The following is a 22,543-nucleotide window of genomic DNA, read 5'->3' on the forward strand; positions in this document are numbered from 1 at the left end:
AAACACTATTCGAGTTTGTTTCCTTACTCTTTTATTTATTCCATATTCTTAATTCTTGTTTAAAGTAGTAATTGGATTATTTTCATGGATTGTTAATGCAAAGGATTACTTTTACTTTTAATTAATTTAATTTAATTTATCATGTCTTCTTCTTATATTTTTATGAGCATTATATTCATGTCAATGGAGTAGATTCCATGCTTGACATGGGGATTGATTAAAAGGAGACACTTGAGTTAGAAGGCTTAAGTGCTAATAAATTGGACGTTGTTGGCTAGTTCTGTATTTACTAACGTTAGACCTTCCCAAGGGAGAGGACTAGGATTTGCGAATAAGAGTTAGCTCAATTACTTGACTTTTCTTTATTTAGTAAGGGTTAACTAAGTGAAAACAACAACCTTTTTAATACTACACTTAAGAGATACCAACAAGGATAGAACTTTCAATTAAACATTCCCCCAGTCAAGGCTTTTTATTTAGAATATTAATAATTATTCATAATTTTTATTGCTTTAATTTACAATTATTTAATTTCTCATTATTCAACTCTCAAAACTCTCGGAAAAATTCTTAATTAATAAAATAGCATCCTTTCTTGCAACTCGTTGGGAGACGACCGCTGGGACTCATACTCCCAGTATTTTTATTCTAACTTTTTGTGACACCTTTTTAAATTGGTGAGGCGGATTTTAGCTAGTTAAGAGCTATACTTGCAACGCTGCTCTCTTATTTAAAATCTCTTAATTGGCCTAACTTCTGCCACGCATCACTCTTACTTGGAGAATATGTTAGATGCTCTCTCTACTACTTCGATAATCACCATTAAGATAATAATCAATCCAAATATGAGATAACTTTTCACTCAATAAGGGAATAACACGTGATCAATTTATCTTCAAGAGATGACAAGATCACCCTTTCTACTTTATAAATACTACAATAATCAGGTATTTTTTTTAATATAATTTCATTCAAGTCTGCTAAAATTTTTACTAAATTAAGTATCAGAACTCTTTCACGGTACCCCAACCTAGATGAGGACGTCAGAAAAATCACCCTCTTGAGGAGCGAGTTGAAAATATTCCTTAGATGTTTTGACCTCATGTTCAAATCCAAAACACTATACAATTTCAAGTAATTTATGGAACAGCTAGATATTAGGGTGGTTTATTTGTTAACATGTTTATTTTTAATTTTTTTTCTTTTAGTGATCAAGTGAGGTAGGACCATTATTAAAAATAATATCACAAAAAAAAAGTAATTACAATAATATAACTGGTTAGAGAATAATGTGTGACGTTAAGTGCTGCACGTGCATGATGATATAGCCAGTTTAACATTATATATAACAAAATAATTGATTGATGTGTCATGTTACATCAATATTCAATTAATCATTTTGTGACATGTTAATCTATCACGTCATCATGTTACGAGACCCTTAACATTATTGTCATTATGTGACTGACGAAAAGATCAATATGACTACTAAAATTTTTTAAAGACCAATTTAAAAAATAAATTATTTTTTATAGGCAAATTTAAGGATTTATTTCTCCTAACTCTAAATTATTATTTATTACATTATCATAAATCAGACTCCTACTAAAGGCACTACATCAAAAAATGTTAATTACTATTGCATAAATTAATTATGATTGATTACCAACAAATTTCAAATCATGCATTTTATTATGGGTTCAACTAGTATGTGCCATAAAGGCACATTTTAAAATTTTTAGTTAGAAAAGTTAATTTAAATTTTTAGTATATTTATTGTTTATTTATTTAAGAAAACAAATTAATAATTTCTACTAATGATTAGTGTAATATCTGCTTTTATTATGGTACAATTTAGTTAAACTCTTGTATTATTATCAAACCCACCTTAGCCCTGTTGGCATAGGATAACACTAACTCTATAAATGAGTACTCAATTCAATCCAACTCGTTCTGTAGGATTGAGAGCATAGTGGGTTAAATTGGGGGTAGGGTTAAGAACCCTAACCGACCTATTCGCATCCGTAATAAATTAAAGGTTGAATTATTTTATTGATCTCTATAGTTTCACAAAATTTTTAATTAGGTCTCTATATTTTTTTTTCTTTTAATTGGATTCCTGCACCAATTTTTTTTTTCAATTAGATCCTTTTTTACAGTAATTAATTTAATTTATCGGGACCCAATCAAAAAAGAAATTTGTGCAGGGAACCAATTAAAAGAAAAAAAATTAGAGAGACCCAATTAAAAAAATTGGTGCAAGAACTCAATTAAAAGGAAAAAAGTATAGGAATCTAATTAAAAATTTTGCGAAACTATAGAGACCAAGAGAATAATTAAACCTAAATTAAAGTATATTGTTTAAAAATATTATACGTTTATAATGAAGTTGGTAGAGATTAAACTCTCATTCTCTCCTTTTTGTAATTTTAACATAAATTCCATTATATTTTATTGTTTTTAATTTTAATATGGACTTAATTTTGTATTTTTATTTTATTAATATGTATGAAATATGGAATGATTACATATTATATTTGATTGAAAATTTTTATTTTATTACAAGTAGAGTTGGATAAGGTCGGTGAAAAATATTAGAGTGTGATTAAGATTAGAATTAAAAAATTCTCAACCTACACATAAGATATAATTAAATTTTAGTAATAATTTAAATGCACAAGTAAGATTATGATAGAGTCTAAATCTTATCTTTATTCTTTTTTTCCAAAAAAATTTCAACTATTTAAGTAAAATTATTAGTTTGGAAAACAATATGATTTTATTTTGTCAACATTAATTAGATGATTGACTATTCTCTTTATTAATTAAGACTTAAATTTAAATTTGACCAAAAGATATTTTATCAAATATATTCTCTTATATATAAAGAGTGTTACAGATAAATCCAATCTATATTATTATTATTATTATTATTATTATTATAAAATATCTTTTATCATTTTATTTATATGCATACATATTAACAAAATTTAAAATTAAGAGAGTTCTAAAGAATAAACCTATTAAACTAAATTTATTTAGAGTCAATAACCCAAAATGTTATGTGAAAAATACAAAATCACGTTTAATTTTTGCTAACATGATAATTAATCTTTGACTTATAAATTTTTCATAAAAAAACAAATATTGGATTTGTAAAAGATTACCAAAGCGGCAAATAATTTGGGGGAAACATTATATTTTAGCATTAATTTTAAAAAATAATTTACTAAAAATATGAATAATGAGAAAACATACTCAATTTTGATAATTGTTAAACCATGAATAGAATATAATTAAAACAAATTTAAAATTATATATTTTATGTATAATATATTATAATTTATTATTATCTTTTGACATTCATCCAACTCTATAAATTTACATCAAAAGGCCTTCATAGAAGCCATCAAAACACAAAATATTTTGTTTGTGACTCCAACCTAGTTTTTATTTTTTAATTCAAAAAAACTAGGAAACATGGTGAAGATTACAACTAAGATATCATTTGTAATGATCTTTCTCGCTTTAGTAGCCACCAATGGTATTTTCTTTTTAATCTTATATGCATCCGTTCTTTTTTTTATATATATCTAAACAATTATATTACTAGATACGTACTAATCTTGTTTATATTTAATTTGTGTTTGTGAAACATTTTAAATTTCTACCATGATGCTGCAAATATAATTATATATTATGACTATCTTTTTTATTTTTCATTTTTAAATATTTTTTCTTTTGTAGGATTTGGTCTGCCCAAAACACCAACAAATGTGGTGCCTCAACAGGATTGCCCTGGTGGTTGCAATTTTCTAATAAATGTTTGTTTTCCACTATTTCCTGCGTGTATTAATGGCAAGTGTACATGTGCAAAGTTAGACAATAATAATGCAAGCACAAAACAAGAACGCCACTATGTCAAAGATGGTGAAAAAGGAAACTAGTAGCTGAGTGCATACCATTAGAAATAATGTAGTTTACCTACATTTTAATAATAAAAATCTTGGAGTTTAATAATTTATTATTACTCATGAATGTAAAATTTGTGTCGTCTTGTGTACTTACCATGGAATTATTAAATAAAGAAATAAATTTACAAGTGGTTGATATTATTTCTGACACTCACAGTATTGATAAAATAGATTCAAAAATTTTCAATAATAAGATAACTAACGGATATTTCGCCATCAATAATATTAAATTTTCTAATAGTAATAGAACAAGTTAAATTTTAAAATAATAATAAAACTATTATTATTATTATTATTATTATTATTATTTGTCGAAGATATACCAACATCAAGGTGGGTATTTTTTAAAGAAACTCGATTTTATTTTTGGAGTCTCTTTCAGAAAATTTTCCAATCATCACTTTTGAAGAGTTTATATCCATTGCATTTGGATGCACCTAGAGTGGTTGGAATATATCCTGAGATTAATTCTCAAGGTTATTCGATTAGGTGTCTCGAACTCTGTGAATGTTACGTGGCTTGTTCTTTCTTAAAGTGCCTTGAGGTTCTTGTTTGCAATTTCTTTTTTAGAAAGTAATTTTATTATCTTCCAATCCCGCCCTCTTATTCATATGCATTCTCGTTTGATCTTACCCGTATATGTCTGTTTGAAATTCTTTAAAATAACTGTCTCATTTGTTTAAAACCCTTTATCTTGACTCATGTGTTCTTTGATGTATTTTTGAATTGTTTGATACATCAAAAAGATCCTTGAAAATCTCTAAGATATCATTACCGATTGAGTTGTCTCTCTTTGTAAGTTCTGTAAATTCATCGAATCACCTGAAAACTTGTTCGTTATTTCCAACTTTGTGAATCCTGCTTAATTTCCTTTGAAATGAGTTCCTTTCTTGAAAGCAAGTTGACTTTCTTTTCTAGTGCATTCGGAGTATCCTCATTAGGGTACAATTTTAAAGTTACACTTGGAATTTTAATTCAAACCTTTTTAAAGAAGTTTTGGATTCTTTTTAAAGAAATTTCAAAAACTAACATTTCTCTTACTCAGTTGTATTCATAATCATTCTCTAAACTTTGATAAAGTTGTTCTGAAGTTGGCATGCACTATTTTAAATAAAGTTTGAAAAGCTTTCTTATTTAACAGAAACTTGTCTACTTGCAACGCACTACTCATTTCTTTTACCGACTTATAAGCAAATTTTTACCTTGGATTATCTTTTCTAAATAGAGTTTAACTTCTTCAATGTTTGCTATAATTGTTATACACGCCTGTTTGAATATAAACCTTGAGAATTTTTGAACAAACATTTGATTTTCTTCCAACCTTGCCACGATTTCACTGTATACCTTTATTTGATTGAGTACCTAAATGTCTTTCAGGATTTTCGGGAAATTGTTTTGGCCTTAACTCGATTGACTTTCCTTTTTCAAACCTTACCTATTTTGTCTTTAACTTAGAAATTATTTTGACGTGAGGCAACTTGATTTTCTTCCGAGTCTTATGCCTGCTTTTGGTTAAGTTGTGTACATGACTATCTTTCTGAATGTTTGAGTAAATATTTTTTTGCTCTTAGCCAAACTGGTGTTCATTTTGTTTTAGAATTCTACGTAATCTATTTCAACATGAAAATGTATTAATGTAATGCCACAATTATACTTTTTCTATTCTTTTACAAAATGTTGTTGTGCAATTTTTCTTTCAGAATGTGAAATGGTTTTTGAAAAAGTTTCTATTCCTTATGAGCAATGTATTCGAAAGTATTTTAATCCTACTTTTGAGTCTTGTAAGCTTTGTTTTTTATTTTAGACATTATTCTTTTGTAAATCTTATACTTCTTTAACTCAGCTTGATTTTGTTCAAACTACTACACTACCTTTTCTTTCATCATTCCTATCGGACTTCTTTGATTCGGGTGTTATTGATGAGCGGATATTTTATACGCTTTTTGGGGGTATTTTCATATAGTTTTTAGTAGGATCTAGCTACTTTTTAGTATATTTCTATTAGTTTTTATGCAAAAATCACATTTCTGGACTTTACTATGAGTTTGTATGTTTTTTTGTGATTTCAGGTATTTTCTGACTGAAATTGAGGGACCTGAGCAAAAATCTGTTTCAGAGGCTAAAAAAGGACTCCAGATGCTGTTGGATTCTGACCTCCCTGCACTCGAAATAAATTTTCTAGAGCTACAGAAACCCAATTGACGCGCTCTCAATTGCGTTGGAAAGTAGACATCCTGGGCTTTCCAACAATATATAATAGTCCATACTTTCCTCGAGTTGAGATCACGCAAACTGGCATTTAACACCAAGTCTCTACCCTATTCTGGCGTTAAACGCTAGAACTGGCATAAAAGTTGGAGTTAAACGCCCAAACTGGCACAAAAGTTGAAGTTAAACGCCAGGAGCAGCCTATGCACATGAAAGCTTCAATGCTCAGCCCAAACACACACCAAGTGAGCCCCGGAAGTGGATTTCTGCACTATCTATCTTAGTTTACTCATTTTCTGTAAACCTAGGTCACTAGTTTAGTATAAAAACTACTTTTAGAGAATTACTATGGACCTCGTGACATTTCACATCTGACTTTTGTATCTTCTACAGCATGAGTCTCTAAATTCTATGGTTGGGGGTGAGGAGCTCTGCTGTGTCTCGATGGATTAATGCAATTACTACTATTTCTCATTCAATCACGCTTGTTTCTATTATAAGATATTCATTCGTACTTCAACATGACGAATGTGATGATCCGTGACACTCATCACCATTCTCAACCTATGAACGCGTGCCTGACAACCACTTCTGTTCTACCTTAGATTGAATGTATATCTCTTGGGTACCTGGTTCACGAGTTTGACTGCCTCTCCTGACAACAGAGCATTCAAATCCATGAGATCAGAGTCTTTGTGGTATAAGCTAGAATCAATTGACAGTATTCCTGAGATCCGAAAAGTCTAAACCTTGTCTGTGGTATTCCGAGTAGGATCCGGGAATGGATGACTGTGACGAGCTTCAAACTCATGAATGCTGGGCGCAGTGACAGTGTGAAAAAGGATCAATGGATCCTATTCCAACATTAGTGAGAACTGACAGATAATTAGCCATGTACATGGACCCTTTTCACTGAGAGGACGGCTGGTAGCCATTGACAACGGTGATCCACCAACATACAGCTTGCCATGGAAGGAGACCTACGTGCGTGAAGAAGAAAGCAGTAGAAAAGCAGAAATTCCGAAGACAGAGCATCTCCAAAACCTCAACATATTCTCTATTACTGCATAACAAGTATTATTTATTTTATGTTATTTACTCTTCATAAACCCAATTATTTTTATTACTAATTTCCTGACTAAGTTACAAAATAACCATAGCTTGCTTCAAGCCAACAATCTCCATGGGATCGACCCTTACTCACGTAAGGTATTACTTGGATGACCCAGTGCACTTGCTAGTTAGTTGTGCGGAATTGCAAAAGTGTGATTGTGATTTTGTGCACCAAGTTTTTGGCGCCGTTGCCAGGGATTGTTCGAGTTTGAACAACTAACGGTCTATTTTGTTGCTTAGATTAGGAAAATTCTTCTTTTTGGTTTAGAGTCTTCCGTTTGAGTTTAGTTTCATATTTTAAGTTTGGTGTCAATTGGATAAGTTTATTTTTCTTTCATTATTTTTTCGAATTATTAGTGCTCAGAGTATAAAAATTTTTAAGTTTGGTGTCCTTTGTGTTTCTGTTTTCTTAAAAAAAAATTTCAAAAAGTTGCTCTCAGTGTTCATCTTGATATTCAAAGTTTTCCAGTTTGTTTTCTTTGTTTTGATCTAAAAATTCTAGGTTTGGTATTATTTTATTGTTTTTCTCTCTTCTCATTAAATTTAAAAATATATTTCATATTTATTTAATTGAATTTTCGAAAATTTCATTTAAAAATTCAGATTTTTATTTTAAAATTTTTTATTCTATCTCATCTTAGTTTTGAAATTTCAAAATTCAAAATCATTTTCAAAAATTTTCTTAATTAATTAATTATTCTAGTTTTCGAATTTATTTTTTTTCCCTTTTTTCTGTTAGTTTTTGAAATTTATATTTTAATTTCTAATTATTTTATTTCATCTTATTTTTTTATTTATTTATGCGGTTTATTTTTAATTAAATAAAATAAAAATAAAAATATATTTTATTTGTAATTCACATCAATTCTCTTTTCTCCGTCATGGACCAAAGTGGAAATGAACAGTTCAGAAGGACTCTGGGGTCATATGCTAACCCCATTACTGCTGCATATGGGAGTAGCATCTGTATACCTCCCATCAAAGCGAGCAGTTTTGAGCTAAATCCTCAGCTCATTGTCATGGTGCAGCAAAATTGCCAGTATTTCGGTCTTCCACAGGAAGAACCTACTGAGTTTTTGGCACAGTTCTTACAAATTGCTGACACAGTATGTGACAAAGAAGTAGATTAGGATATCTACAGATTATTACTGTTTCTATTTGCTCTAAAAGATCAAGCTAAGAGGTGGTTAAATAACCAACCCACAGCAAGCATAAGAACATGGAAACAGTTATCAGACAAATTCCTGAATCAATATTTTCCTCCAAAAAGGATGACACAGCTAAGACTGAACATCCAAGGCTTTAAACAAGAGGATGATGAATCCCTTTATAATGCCTGGGAGAGGTACATAGGGATGCTAAGGAAATGTCCCTCTGAAATATTTTCAGAGTGGGTGCAGTTAGACATCTTCTACTACGGACTTACAGAAAAAGCTCAGATATCTCTAGACCACTCAGCTGGTAGATCTACACACATGAGAAAGACTATTGAAGAGGCTCAAGAGCTTATTGATACAGTTGCTAGAAATAAGCATCTGTACATAAGTAGTGAGTCCTCCATGAAAGAAGAAGCTAAGGTAGTATCAACTGACTTTAGTCCTTAGGAACAAGTTGCTGAACTCAATCAGCAACTATCTTCTAGAACAAGGCAGTTAGCAGAATTTAAGGAGATGCTACAAGAAACCAAAAATGCTAACAAGGATATGGAATCACAATTGAATCAGACAAAATAGCAGTTATCAAAATAGATAACAGAAGAGTGCCAAGCAGTTCAATTAAGAAGTGGAAAAATATTGAATACCTCAACTCAAAGCAGCAGTAAGCCAAGAAAAGAACAGCTGACAGAGGATGAGCAACCTGCTACCCAAAATCCCTCTGAGGACAATAATAGCCCAGAGAGGAATGATTCTGGCATTCAAACGCCAGAAAAGGGTAGGAATCTGGCGTTAAACACCCATCCATCCCCCTATCTTGGCGTTCAAATGACAATAAGGGATCAGATACCTACAAGTGCTGATAATAACTCCCTCAAGAAGGCTTCTCAACCTGCCTCTGTAGGAAATAAACCTGCAGCAACTAAGGTTGAAGAATACAAAGCCAAAATGCCTTATCCTCAGAAACTCTACCAAGCGGAATAGGATAAACAATTTGCCCGCTTTGCAGAATATCTCAGGACTCTTGAAATAAAGATTTTGTTTGTAGAGTCACTTGAGAAAATACCCTCTTATGCTAAGTTCATGAAAGAGGTCTTAAGTCATAAGAAGGATTGGAGAGAAACTGAAAAAGTTTTTCTCACTGAAGAATGCAGTGCAGTCATTCTAACAAGCTTACCAGAGAAGCTTAAGGATCCCGGAAGCTTTATGAAACCTTGCACATTAGAGGGTACTTGTACCAAGACAGCTATGTGACCTTGGGACAAGTATCAACCTAATCCCTACATCCACTATCAGAAATCTTGGCTTGATTGAAGAGGTCAAACCAACCCGAATATGTCTTCAACTTGCTGATGGCTCCATTAAATATCCATCAGGCATAATTGAGGACATGATTGTCAAGATTGGGCCATTTGCCTTTCCCACTGACTTTGTAGTGCTGGAAATAGAGGAGCACAAGAGTGCAACTCTCATTCTAGGAAGACCCTTCCTAGCAACTGGACAAACTCTCATTGATGTCCAAAAAGGGGAAGTGACCCTGAGAGTCAATGAGGATGAGTTCAAGTTAATTGCTGTCAAAGCTATACAGCATCCAGACACATCAAATGACTGCATGAGTGTTGATATTATTGACTCCCTGGTAGAGGAGATCAACATGGCTGAAAGTCTCGAATTAGAGCTAGAAGAAATCTTTAAAGATGTTCAGCCTGATCTGGAGGAATCAGAGGAAATAAAAGAACCACTGAAAATTCCTCAAGAAGAGGAGAAACCTCCTAAACCCGAGCTCGAACCACTACCACCATCCCTGAAATATGCATTTCTGAGAGAATGTGACACTTTTCCGGTGATCATAAGCTCTGCTTTAAATCCACAAGAAGAGAAAGCACTACTTCAAGTGCTAAGGACACACAAGACAGCTCTTGGGTGGTCCATAAGTGATCTTAAGGGCATCAGCCCAGCAAGATGCATGCACAAGATCCTATTGGAGGATGATGCTAAGCCAGTGGTTCAACCACAGAGGCGGCTAAATCCAGCCATGAAGGAGGTGGTGCAGAAAGAGGTCACCAAGTTACTGGAGGTTGGGATTATTTATCCTATTTTTGATAGTCCCTGGGTGAGCCCTGTCCAAGTTGTCCCCAAGAAGGGAGGCATGACAGTGGTTCATAATGAAAAGAATGAACTAGTTCCTACAAGAACAGTTATAGGGTGGCGTATGTGTATTGACTACAGAAGGCTCAATACAGCCACCGGAAGGATCACTTTCCTTTACCATTCATAGACCAGATGCTAGAGAGACTAGCAGGTCATGAATATTAGTGCTTTTTGGATGGCTATTCAGGCTACAACCAAATTGCAGTAGATTCTCAGGACCAAGAGAAAATAGCATTCACATGTCCTTCTGGAGTATTTTCCTACAGAAGGATGCCTTTTGGTCTGTGCAATGCACCTGCAACCTTTCAGAGGTGTATGCTCTCTATCTTCTCTGATATGGTAGAGAAATTTCTGGAAGTCTTCATGGATGACTTCTCAGTATTTAGAGACTCATTCAGCTCCTGCCTTGACCATTTAGCACTTGTTCTGAAAAGGTGCCAAGAGACCAACCTAGTTTTAAACTGGGAAAAATGTCACTTTATGGTGACTGAAGAAATTGTCCTTGGGCATAAAATTTCAAACAAGGGAATAGAGGTGGATCAAGCTAAAGTAGAGGTAATTGAAAAATTACCACCACCTGCCAATGTTAAGGCAATCAGAAGCTTTCTGGGGCATACATGATTCTATAGGAGGTTTATAAGGGATTTTTCAAAAATTGTAAAATCTCTTAGCAATCTGCTAGCTGCTGACACGCCATTTGTGTTTGACACAGAGTGTCTGCAGGCGTTTGAAACTCTGAAAGCTAAGCCGGTCACAGCACTAGTTATTTCTACACCAGACTGGACATTACCATTCGAACTAATGTGTGATGCTAGTGACCATGCCATTGGTGTAGTATTGGGACAGAGGCATAACAAGCTTCTGCATGTCATTTATTATGCTAGCCGTATTTTAAATGATGCGTAGAAAAATTACACAACCACAGAAAAAGAGCTGCTTGCAGTGGTTTATGCCATTGACAAGTTTAGATCATACTTAGTAGGATCAAAAGTGATTGTGTACACTGACCATGCTGCTCTTAAATATCTACTTATAAAGCAGGATTCAAAACCCAGGCTCATAAGATGGGTGTTTCTTCTGCAAGAGTTTGATATAGAATTAAGAGACAGAAAAGGGACAGAGAACCAAGTGGCTGATCATCTGTCCCGGATAGAACCAGTAGAAGGGGCGTCCTCCTCCTCTATTGAGATCTCTGAAACCTTTCCGGATGAGCAATTATTTGCCACTCAGGAAACACTATAGTTTGCAGACATTGCAAACTATAAAGCTGTAAGATTCACACCCAAAGAGTATAGCAGGCAGCAAATAAAGAAATTGATCTCTAATGCAAAGTACTACTTATAGGATGAACTATATCTCTTTAAGAGATGTGCAGACGAAATAATCCGTAGATGTGTGCCCAAGGAAGAGGCACAGAAGATCTTATGGCATTGCCATGGATCACAATATGGAGGCCATTTTGGAGGTGAGCGAACAGCCACCAAGGTTCTCCAATGTGGCTTCTACTGGCCTACTCTCTATAGAAACTCCCTAGAGTTTGTACGTAATTGTGACAGCTGCCAGAGAGCTGGTAATCTGCCTCATGGTTACGCCATGCATCAACAAGGGATCTTGGAGATTGAGTTGTTTGATGTATGGGGTATTGACTTCATGGGGCCTTTCCCACCATTATACTCAAACACATATATTCTGGTGGCAGTAGACTATGTATCTAAATAGGTAGAGGCAACTACAACACCCACTAATGATACTAAGATAGTGCTGAAATTCCTCCAGAAACATATCTTCAGCAGGTTTGGTGTCCCTAGAGTACTAATTAGTGATGGGTGCACTCATTTCTGCAATAAACAGCTTTACTCTGCTATGGTCCGATATGGAATTAGCCACAAAGTAGCAACTCCATATCATCCACAGACAAATGGGCAGACTGAAGTCTCTAATAGAGAACTAAAAAGAATCCTGGAACGGACTGTAATTGTCCGTAGAAGGGATTGGGCAAAAAGCTTGGATGATGCTCTGTGGGCATACAAAACAACGTTCAAGACTCCTATAGGAACCTCTCCATACCAGCTTGTGTATGGCAAAGCCTGTCATCTGCCCGTGGACTGGAGCATAAGGCCTACTGGAAAACTAGATTCCTAAACCTAGATGCTAAGTTAGCTAGAGAGAAGAGATTACTCCAATTAAATGAGCTAGAGGAATTCAGACTCAATGCTTTCGAAAATACAAAAATTTACAATGAGAAAGCAAAAAGGAGGCATGATAAAAAACTGTCATCCAGAGTCTTTGAACCAGGACAGAAGGTTCTACTGTTTAACTCTAGACTCAGATTATTCCCTGGGAAATTAAAATTCCGGTGGAGGGGACCATATGTGATTACAAGTGTGTCACCATATGGATATGTAGAGCTTCAAGATATTGACTCTGATAAAAAGTTCATTGTTAATGGACAGAGAATCAAACATTATCTTGAAAGCAATGTTGAGCAAGAATGCTCAAAACTGAGACTAGATTAAAAGCTCAGTAAGGTCCAGCTAAAGACAATAAAGAAGCACTTACTGGGAGGCAACCTAGCCATTACCAAAGTTTATTTATTATTCAAATAATAATAATTATAAGAGTTTGATATAAATCATCTTCAAGGTTAATTATCAATTGTAGGAGTTCACAGAGTTACAGAATGATTCAAAGCATAAAATAGAGAAAAGGAGCTCACTGGCACAAAAACGCCAGTAAGGGGTATTTTGGGCATTAAACGCCAGAATAGGCACCATTCTGGGCGTTTAACGCCCAGTGATAAAGGCTTTCTGGTCTGGCGTTTAACACCAGCCAGGGTACCTGGCTAGGTGTGAAACGCCCAAAAGAAGAAATAAATGGGCGTTAAACGCCAGAATGGGTGCCATTCTGGGCGTTTAACGCCAGGAATATGGAGGGGAGGAAGTTTTGTTTCCAACTCAATTTTTTTTCAAATTTTCATGGTTCCATCCAAAATTTCTTGCATAAACATGTTACAAATTATCATCTTTCAATTTCAATTTCAAAAAAAAAAAAAACAAATTAAAAATAATTTTTTCTTTAATCCTAAAAATCTTTCTCAAATCTTCTTCAATTTCTTTTCAAATCTTTTTCAAAACTCATCTATCTTTTTAATTTCTTCTCAAATATTTTTCAACTCATCATACTATCTTTTCAAATTCAGATTTATCTTTTTCAAATCTCTCATATCTTTTCAATTTTAAAATTTCATCTTTTTCATATCATATTTATCTTTTACAAATCATATCTTCTATCATATCTTTTTCAAAATTTTTGAACCCACCCCCTCCCTTATAAATTCACACTCGGCCTCCCCCTCTCATCCATAACTCGAATTTGACTCTCCTTCTATTCCTCTCATTTCCTTTCTTTTACTTGAGGACAAGCAAACCTCTAAGTTTGGTGTGTTTTTCGTGAACGTTGAGCTAAGATTCATTAAGATCATGGCTCCTAAGGAAAAACAAACCACTTCAAGAGGCAAGAAAGAGAACACTCCAAAACCACTTTGAAATCAAGAGAGGTTCTTAACCAAAGAACATGCAGACCATTACCACAAAATAATGGGTCTAAGGTCAGTGATCTCAGAAGTTAAATTCGATCTGAAAGAAGATGAATATCCGGAGATCCAAGAGCAGATTCGAAACAGGGGCTGGGAAAATCTAGCTAATCCTGAGACAAAGGTGGGTAGAAACATGGTTTAGGAATTCTACTCAAATCTGTGGCAAACAGATAAGCAGAGAATGACTGGAACCGCCTTCTATACCTTTCGAACCATGGTCAGAGGGAAGATTATTTACTTCCACCTGGACAAAATAAGAGAGGTCTTCAAGCTACCTCAACTACAAGATGATCCAGAATCCTTTAATAGGAGAATGGTGAGATTAGCTAAGTACTTGGACCAAGTTCTAGAGGACATATGCATCCCTGGAACCAAGTGGATAACCAACAGAAAGGGTGTCCCAAATCAACTCAAGAGAGGAGATCTCAAACCAGTTGCTAGGGGCTGGCTGGACTTCATTGGGCGTTCTATACTGCCCACCAGCAACCGCTCTGAAGTCACTGTCAAAAAAGCAGTGATGATCCACTGCATTATGCTGGGAAACGAAGTGGAGATTCATCATCTGATTTCTTGTGAGCTTTACACAATTGCAAACAAGAACTCCACTGACGCCAAATTGGCTTACCCAAGCTTAATCTCTCTGCTATGTAAAGATGCTGGGGTAAAGATGGGAGTGGATGAGTATATCTCAGTCGAGCACCCAATCACCAAAAAGTCAATGGACGAACAACAAGTGCAAGATAACTCCATCAAAAGGACGGCACAGGAGTTCATCCCAGAAATCCCTCAGATTGACTACTGGACCCGCCTAGAAGCATCTGTCACCAAGTTGTAAGAAGCTATGGATCAACTAAAAGAAGAACAGCAAATTCAAAATAGCATGCTCTGTAAACTGCTGAAGGAACAAGAGAAGCAAGGGCATGAGCTATAGGAGCTGAAGCGCCAGAAGCTATCTCTTGAAGAACCAGACACCCCCACGGATTGAAGGAGCATCCATCTCCCAAAATAAAGGTTGTTGAGCCCTAATCTTAACTCTGTGATAACTTTTGCTATTAGAGATCTACCTTAGGAGTCACATGAATAATAGTAATTAGTATCTTTATTTTTATTTTTTATTTTTTTATTCTCTCCAAGTAAGCTATAAATTATTTTTCTCATCATCATTAAACATGAATAAGATAGCAGATTTTTTTTAGAATAAGGAGGCAGTTTTATTTTCGAGTTCTTAATAAGAAAATTTCAAATTATTTATATGTGGTGGCAATACTTTTTGTCTTCTGAATGAATGCTTGAACAGTGCATAATTTTTGATAGTGAAGTTTATGAATGTTAAATTTGTTGGCTCTTGAAAGAATAATGAAAAAGGAGAAATGTTATTGATAATCTGAAAAATCATAAAATTGATTCTTGAAGCAAGAAAAAGCAGTGAATACAAAGCTTGCGAAAAAAAATGGCAAAAAATAAAAGAAAAAGAAAAAGAAAAAGCAAGCAGAAAAAGCCAATAGCCCTTTAAACCAAAAGGCAAGGGTAAAAAGGATCCAAGGCTTTGAGCATTAATGGATAGGAGGGCCTAAAGGAATAAAATCCTGGCCTAAGCGGCTAAACCAAGCTGTTCCTAACCATGTGCTTGTGGCGTGAAGGTGTCAAGTGAAAAACTTGAGACTGAGCGGTTAAAGTCGTGGTCCAAAGCAAAAAGAGTGTGCTTAAGAACTATGGACACCTCTAACTGAGGACTTTAGCAAAGCTAAGTCACAATCTGAAAAGGTTCACCCAGTTATATGTCAGTGGCATTTATGTATCCGGTGGTAATATTGGAAAACAAAGTGCTTAGGGCCACGACCAAGACTCATAAAGTAGCTGTGTTCAAGAATCAACATACTAAACTAGGAGAATCAATAACACTATCTGAATTCTGAGTTCCTATAGATGCCAATCATTCTGAACTTCAAAGGATAAATTAAGGTGCCAAAACTATTCAGAAACAAAAAGCTACTAGTCCCGCTCATCTAATGAGAATTTGAGCTTCATATAAAACTCTGAGATGTTATTGCCTCTTGATTTTCTTTCTATCCTATTTTATTTATCTAGTTGCTTGTGAATAAGCAACAGTTTAAGTTTGGTGTTGTGATGAGTGGATATTTTATACGCTTTTTGGGGGTATTTTCATATAGTTTTTAGTAGGATCTAGCTACCTTTTAGTATATTTTTATTAGTTTTTATGCAAAAATCACATTTTTGGACTTTACTATGAGTTCGTATGTTTTTCTATGATTTCAGGTATTTTCTAGCTGAAATTGAGGGACCTGAGAAAAAATCTGATTCAGATGCTGAAAAAGGACTGCAGATGCTGTTAGATTCTAACCTCCCTACACTCGAAATGGATTTTCTGGAGCTAAAGAATCCCAATTGGCGTGCTCTCAATTGCGTTGGAAAGGAGATATCCTGGGCTTTCCAGCAATATATAATAGTCCATACTTCGCTCGAGTTGAGATCACGCAAACTGGCGTTTAACGCCAAGTCTCTACCCTATTCTGGCGTTAAACGCCAGAACTGGCATAAAAGTTGGAGTTAAACGCCCAAACTGGCATAAAAGCTGGAGTTAATCGCCAGGAGCAGCCTATGCACGTGAAAGCTTCAATGCTCAGCCCAAACACACACCAAGTGGGCCCCGAAAGTGGATTTCTGCACTATCTATCTTAGTTTACTCATTTTTTGTAAACCTAGGTCACTAGTTTAGTATAAAAACTACTTTTAGAGACTTACTATGGACCTCATGACATTTCACATCTGACTTTTGTATTTTCTACAGCATGAGTCTCTAAACTCCATGGTTGGCGGTGAGGAGCTCTGCTGTGTCTCGATCGATTAATGCAATTACTACTATTTCTCATTCAATCACGCTTATTTCTATTCTAAGATATTCATTCGTACTTCAACATGATGAATGTGATGATCCGTGACACTCATCACCGTTCTCAACCTAGGAACGCGTGCCTGACAACCACTTCTGTTCTACCTTAGATTGAATGTATATCTCTTGGGTACTTGGTTCACGAGTTTGACTGCCTCTCCTGACAACAGAGCATTCAAATCTGTGAGATCAGAGTCTTCGTGGTATAAGCTAGAATCAATTGGCAGCATTCCTGAGATCCGGAAAGTCTAAACCTTGTCTATGGTATTTTGAGTAGGATCCGGAGAAGGGATGACTGTGACAAGCTTCAAACTCATGAATGCTAGGCGCAGTGACAGTGTGCAAAAGGATCAATGTATCCTATTCCAACATCAGTGAGAACCGACAGATGATTAGCCATGTACATGGACCCTTTTCACTGAGAGGACGGCTGGTAGCCATTGACAACGGTGATCCACCAACATACAGCTTGCCATGGAAGGAGACCTGCGTTCGTGAAGAAGAAGACAGTAGAAAAGCAGAAATTCAGAAGACAGAGCATCTCCAGAACCTCAACCTATTCTCTATTACTGCATAACAAGTATTATTTATTTTATGTTATTTACTCTTCATAAACCCAATTATTTTTATTACTAATTTTCTAACTAAGAGTTACAAAATAACCATAGCTTGCTTCAAGCCAACAATCTCTGTGGGATCGACCCTTACTCACGTAAGGTATTACTTGGACGACCCAGTGCACTTGCTGGTTAGTTGTGCGGAATTGCAAAAGTGTGATTGTGATTTCGTGCACCAGTTATTCTTGAGGATTCCAAAGTGATTTTCTTCCCAGCACACTTCATCACTAGTACATCCTTGTTTAATTGTAGTTTCATCAGTCCATTCAAAACTCTTGCGAAGACTATCTTGTTACTTTTCCTTCTTTTCTCTGGTCTTGTATCTTTCTGAATAAACTCGAGGATTGCTTTAAAGTCACGTATGCCCTCTAGGCGTAGCATGCGAAAAGTTTCTTTAGTATGTTGTTCGTGAAGGTGGAAAGGTAAAGTTTTAAAGTGCGCAGTATCACAGGAAGCTATGGAGTTTTAGTTTTCATGCGAAAGAGTTTTGCACATGATTAGACTTGTGACCAGTAGTGGGCGTACGAAGGGAGTGAAGAGGTCGAGAACTCTCGGACGAGTTGTTTGATATAGTATGGTTGGTAATGGTGGAGATGCGTCTGGATGGAGTTGAAAGTTGAAGTTCTGAAGTGGGTATGAGATCGGTGAGCAAACATTTTGCTCGTTGTTTAAATACCGGCCTGCTTTGTAGCCTTTTGCCACATTAACTATAGCCTTGCTTTGTGAATGCCTATCTTATATCTTCTGCCTTACACAATACTTTACCCTTATATTTAAATCATATAGTTATGCAGTTATGTTAAACTTTCTTACTTATCTAAAAAGCATTTAGAAAGTAGAGTACCGATTCTTTATATTATCTTATGTATTCCTTCAATTTTCGAGGACGAAAATTTTTATAAGGTGGGTAGAATGTAAGACCCAAGATTTTTGAAAAGTCTTATTATGAGTCAATTTCAATTTATTTATTCATTAAAGATTTTAGTTTCAGAAATTATTTTATTAAAGTTGTAAAATCCGGTCAAACCGTAATTAATTAAATAATAAATTAAATAGGAACAAACATGGTTAGAAAATTTAGCAATCAGAATTCGATAATTTAAATATGATATTTGGACTTAGTAGATTTTTCTGAGTCGAAAAACATAGTTTTCTGCGTAAAAATGTGCACTGGAAATTTGACAGGCAATACCAGTTGAGATCTATCCGGTACTATAGCTGAAAAAATTAATTATAAGTGAATAAAGTTAGGAAATAAGAATTTATAATTTGGAAAGATAGAAATATTTAAAATGCGATTTAAAACTCTAATCTTAAAGGTTTTGGCCCAAAATTGGGCCAACGGGTTAAACCAAGTGAATTGGGTCCAAATGGGCCCAAGACCCAACATATATAAACCTTAGTTATGAGCATTTCAGCTCTTTAACTCTAAAGAAAAAGTGTCGGGGTGCTGAAATGGAGAAGAGAAGAAGAAGAGAGAAAATCCTAACTCCATCAAACTTCAAATCACCATAACTTTTGATCCAAAACTCCGATTGACGAGCCGTTTACGGCCACACGTCGCTCTTTTTATTCTCTAAAATTCTATCTAAGTTTTTTGGTGTGTATTCTACTGTATTTTACCCAGTTTTTGTTTTTCTCTTTAAATTCGAATTTGGTTTGAGTTTTAAGGAAATCTTGTGATTTTGGTTATTTAGGGGTGCTCTAGTATGAGCCATTAGTTATATTTATCAGAAAATTCAGTGGGTTAAGGTAAGAAACCTTTCAACCCTTGTGATTTATCATTTTCATGAACACTAGGTTAATATATATATGTGAAATTGGTTATGTTAGTGTATTTGGTGATTTTGGTGCACAATGGGAAGATTCAATTTGCTTGTGGAACTTTGGTGTGGAGGTTTAAGCTTGTGGGCCTTAGAGAAGAGAATTTAAGTTTGGTTATGAACCGCCGTCAGTAACGTACATTTTAAGTTTCATTTAAGTACCGTGTAGTGTGATGAGAATTCCTAGGCTAGAGCTCCTAGGATTAAGTTTGGATTGTGTAAATGGTTGGTACTAATATGTATAGTTGATATATAATGTAAATTAATGATTGGGTTGAGAATTGTGTGAATTTGTATGTTTGGTGTGTTGAAAATTTGCTGAATTAGATAATCAATATTAGTTTGTGGAATATGCATTTAAATTGTGAATTTAGGCCGGAGGCCGTGAATCTTGGGCCAGAGGCCAGAAAGAGGTAAGGAAGGTAAGTGATGTGTGTATTGTGTGATGTCATATGAGATTTAATAGAATTGTGATTGTCGTTATTTGGTTACATTGGATTGTATGGATTATGTGGTTATTGGTGTTGAAGGAGGAATTGATGTCTTTGTTGATAATGCATGTGAGTTGTATACGATGATATGGATTTGTATGTATTGGGGTTTGATAGAATTGGTATTGTTGGAACTTGAAATGTGGAATGAAATATATGTTATGGTATTTTGTTTGAAATTGAGTTATTTGATTGAGATTGGTCAAAATGGTGGATTGGTGGATTGTGAATTTAATGAGAATATTGAAAAATATGAGTTGAGGAGGCTTGAGGTTGATTTTGGTAAGTTTTGGTTGGTTTTGAAAAGGTTTGAAATTGGTTTGTGCTGAAAATTTAGTTTTTGTTTGTTTGTATGAAAGTTGTGATTTTAGTCTACTATGACGGAGCATAACTTGGTCTCTGGATCCCCGATTTGTATCAAACTTATTTAGAAATAAAATTGGATCCAAGATGTTTACGCCGTTCAAAGAACGGGTGGAAAATGATTGGAAACGAAAAAGTTATGCCTGTCGGAAATTTGGGGTTTGAAAATATAATCCTGCAGCTTTTAAACTTAGTAAAATTTTTGGTAAAACGTACTCCGAAACGTACGCATGGCCGACGCGCACGCGTCACTCACAACTTTTACACTCTCACGCGTGTGCCTGGCTGACGAGTACAGGTCGCTGTATTGATGCAGGTGCGTGGTATAAATTCCAGAGAGTTGTGATAGTAGCGTGCTAGTTTTGTGCGAGGAGCACAAAACGCATCCACGCGTATGCGTGGCTGACGCGCACGCGTCACCCTACCTCTCTACTTTCCATGCGTGCACATGAGCGACACTTACGTGTCACCCGCTTTTCTCCGCTTCCCATGCGTGCGTGTGGGCGACGCAGACGCGTGACCCTGTTTTCAGCAAATATGATTTTTGTATTTTTAAACTGAATTTCAAACCTTTAAGCCTCCATTTTCATTGTTTTAGTCTTAAATCTTTATAGTCTACCTAGTAATGAAAAGAAGCTAGGACATGTGGTAACTTGTGGATGAAGTAAAGTGAGAATCAATGATGAATGATGAGTAAAGATGATTTGTATGAGTTGTTGAGGATGATGGTGAAAGTGCTGGGTATGTTATGAGCCGGATGGCTGTGATAAGCATTGAATTATGGCTGAGTATGTATATGTTTATGATTAATGATTAAATGATTATGATTGATTGAGGAAGCTTGAACATGTGGCGAATATGCCGGAGATGCATATATGATTAATGAATGAATGTGGTAAATGAATAATGATGGAAAATGTTGAATGTGAATATGCTTGTGTTTTCTCTCTGGTTGTAAGGGTGACAGGGCACCAATACTCTCTAATGGTGACAGGGCACAGATACCCTCTAATGGTGACAGGGCACAGATTCCCTCTAATGGTAATAAGGCGCAACAGAGAGAATGTGCCCGGGTAGTAGGCAGTGGCATTGTACATTTGCTCCGGGTAAATTTCATTATTCTCACACTTAGGTATATAATTCGCATATTTTACATTTTTCTTCCTAATTTTATACCATGATTGAAAACATGCTTCTTTGGCCTTAATTTTGCTAATTTTAATTCTTCCTTATTACCATTCGATGTTGTGATATGTTTGCTGAGTGTTTTCAGGGTTTATAGGGCAGGAATGGCTTAGAGAATGGAAAGGAAGCATGCAAAAGTTGAAGGAATACAAGAAATTAAGGTTTTGGGAAGCTGACAGCGACGCGCACGCGTGGTATGACGCATACGCATGAATGGCGCAAGATACATGCGATGCGTATGCGTGGGACGACGTGTACGCGTGACTTAATTTTTTATTTAGCAACGCATACGCGTGAATGACGCATACGCGTGACAAAGCGTCATGTACTGCAGATATCAGAATTCACTGGGGGCGATTTCTGGGCTCCTTTTTTACCCAGTTTCAGGCCTAAAAATCCAGATTAGAGGATGCAGAGTAGAGCTGGATGGAGGAATCATTCATTCACTTATCATAATACAACATTAGTGAGGTTTTAGATGTAGTTTTCTAGAGAGAGAGAGACTCTCTCCTCTCTCTAGGTTTTAGTGTTTCTTTTAGTTTTAATTCTCATCAAATTCAGGTTTTTCATATTGCTTTAATTTAGTTTCTCTTCTTCATTTTATTATTCTAGCATCTTAGTTTATCTTCTCTTGTTGGTTTGTTTATTTCTCCAATTTAGTTTATAAACTCTTCATGTTACATTTAATTTCTTATTAATTCAAGTTGAGGTATTTTATGTTTATTGCTTCTTTCTTCAATTGTTATTGTTGTCTTGCAATTGGGTATCTTAGATTTTATTATCTCTTATTAGTTCTCTATGCTTTTATTTTGTATCTTCTAAGTGTTTGATAAAATGCTTGGAATGGTTTTAATTTAGATTTTTATGTTCTGAACTTGGATTAATTGTTTAGAGACTCTTGAGTTATCAAAAGTCTTTTGTTGATTGGTAATTGAGACTTGCGAGTTAGTTTAGGCTT

At 35.0% G+C, this 22,543-nt stretch overlaps 1 long non-coding RNA gene across 1 annotated transcript; it reads left to right on the forward strand.

The window, feature by feature from the left end:
- Window positions 1–3,418: 3,418 nt before the first annotated feature.
- On the forward strand, window positions 3,419–4,115 carry LOC148581820 (uncharacterized). The gene is made up of 2 exons (XR_015892421.1): window positions 3,419–3,544; window positions 3,748–4,115. It is a non-coding gene; the product is annotated as an uncharacterized LOC148581820 (long non-coding RNA).
- Window positions 4,116–22,543: the final 18,428 nt, after the last annotated feature.

The sequence above is a fragment of the Arachis ipaensis genome, chromosome B10 (assembly GCF_059453495.1).
Source record: "Arachis ipaensis isolate K30076 ecotype BB chromosome B10, ASM5945349v1, whole genome shotgun sequence".
Lineage (NCBI taxonomy): Eukaryota > Viridiplantae > Streptophyta > Magnoliopsida > Fabales > Fabaceae > Arachis > Arachis ipaensis.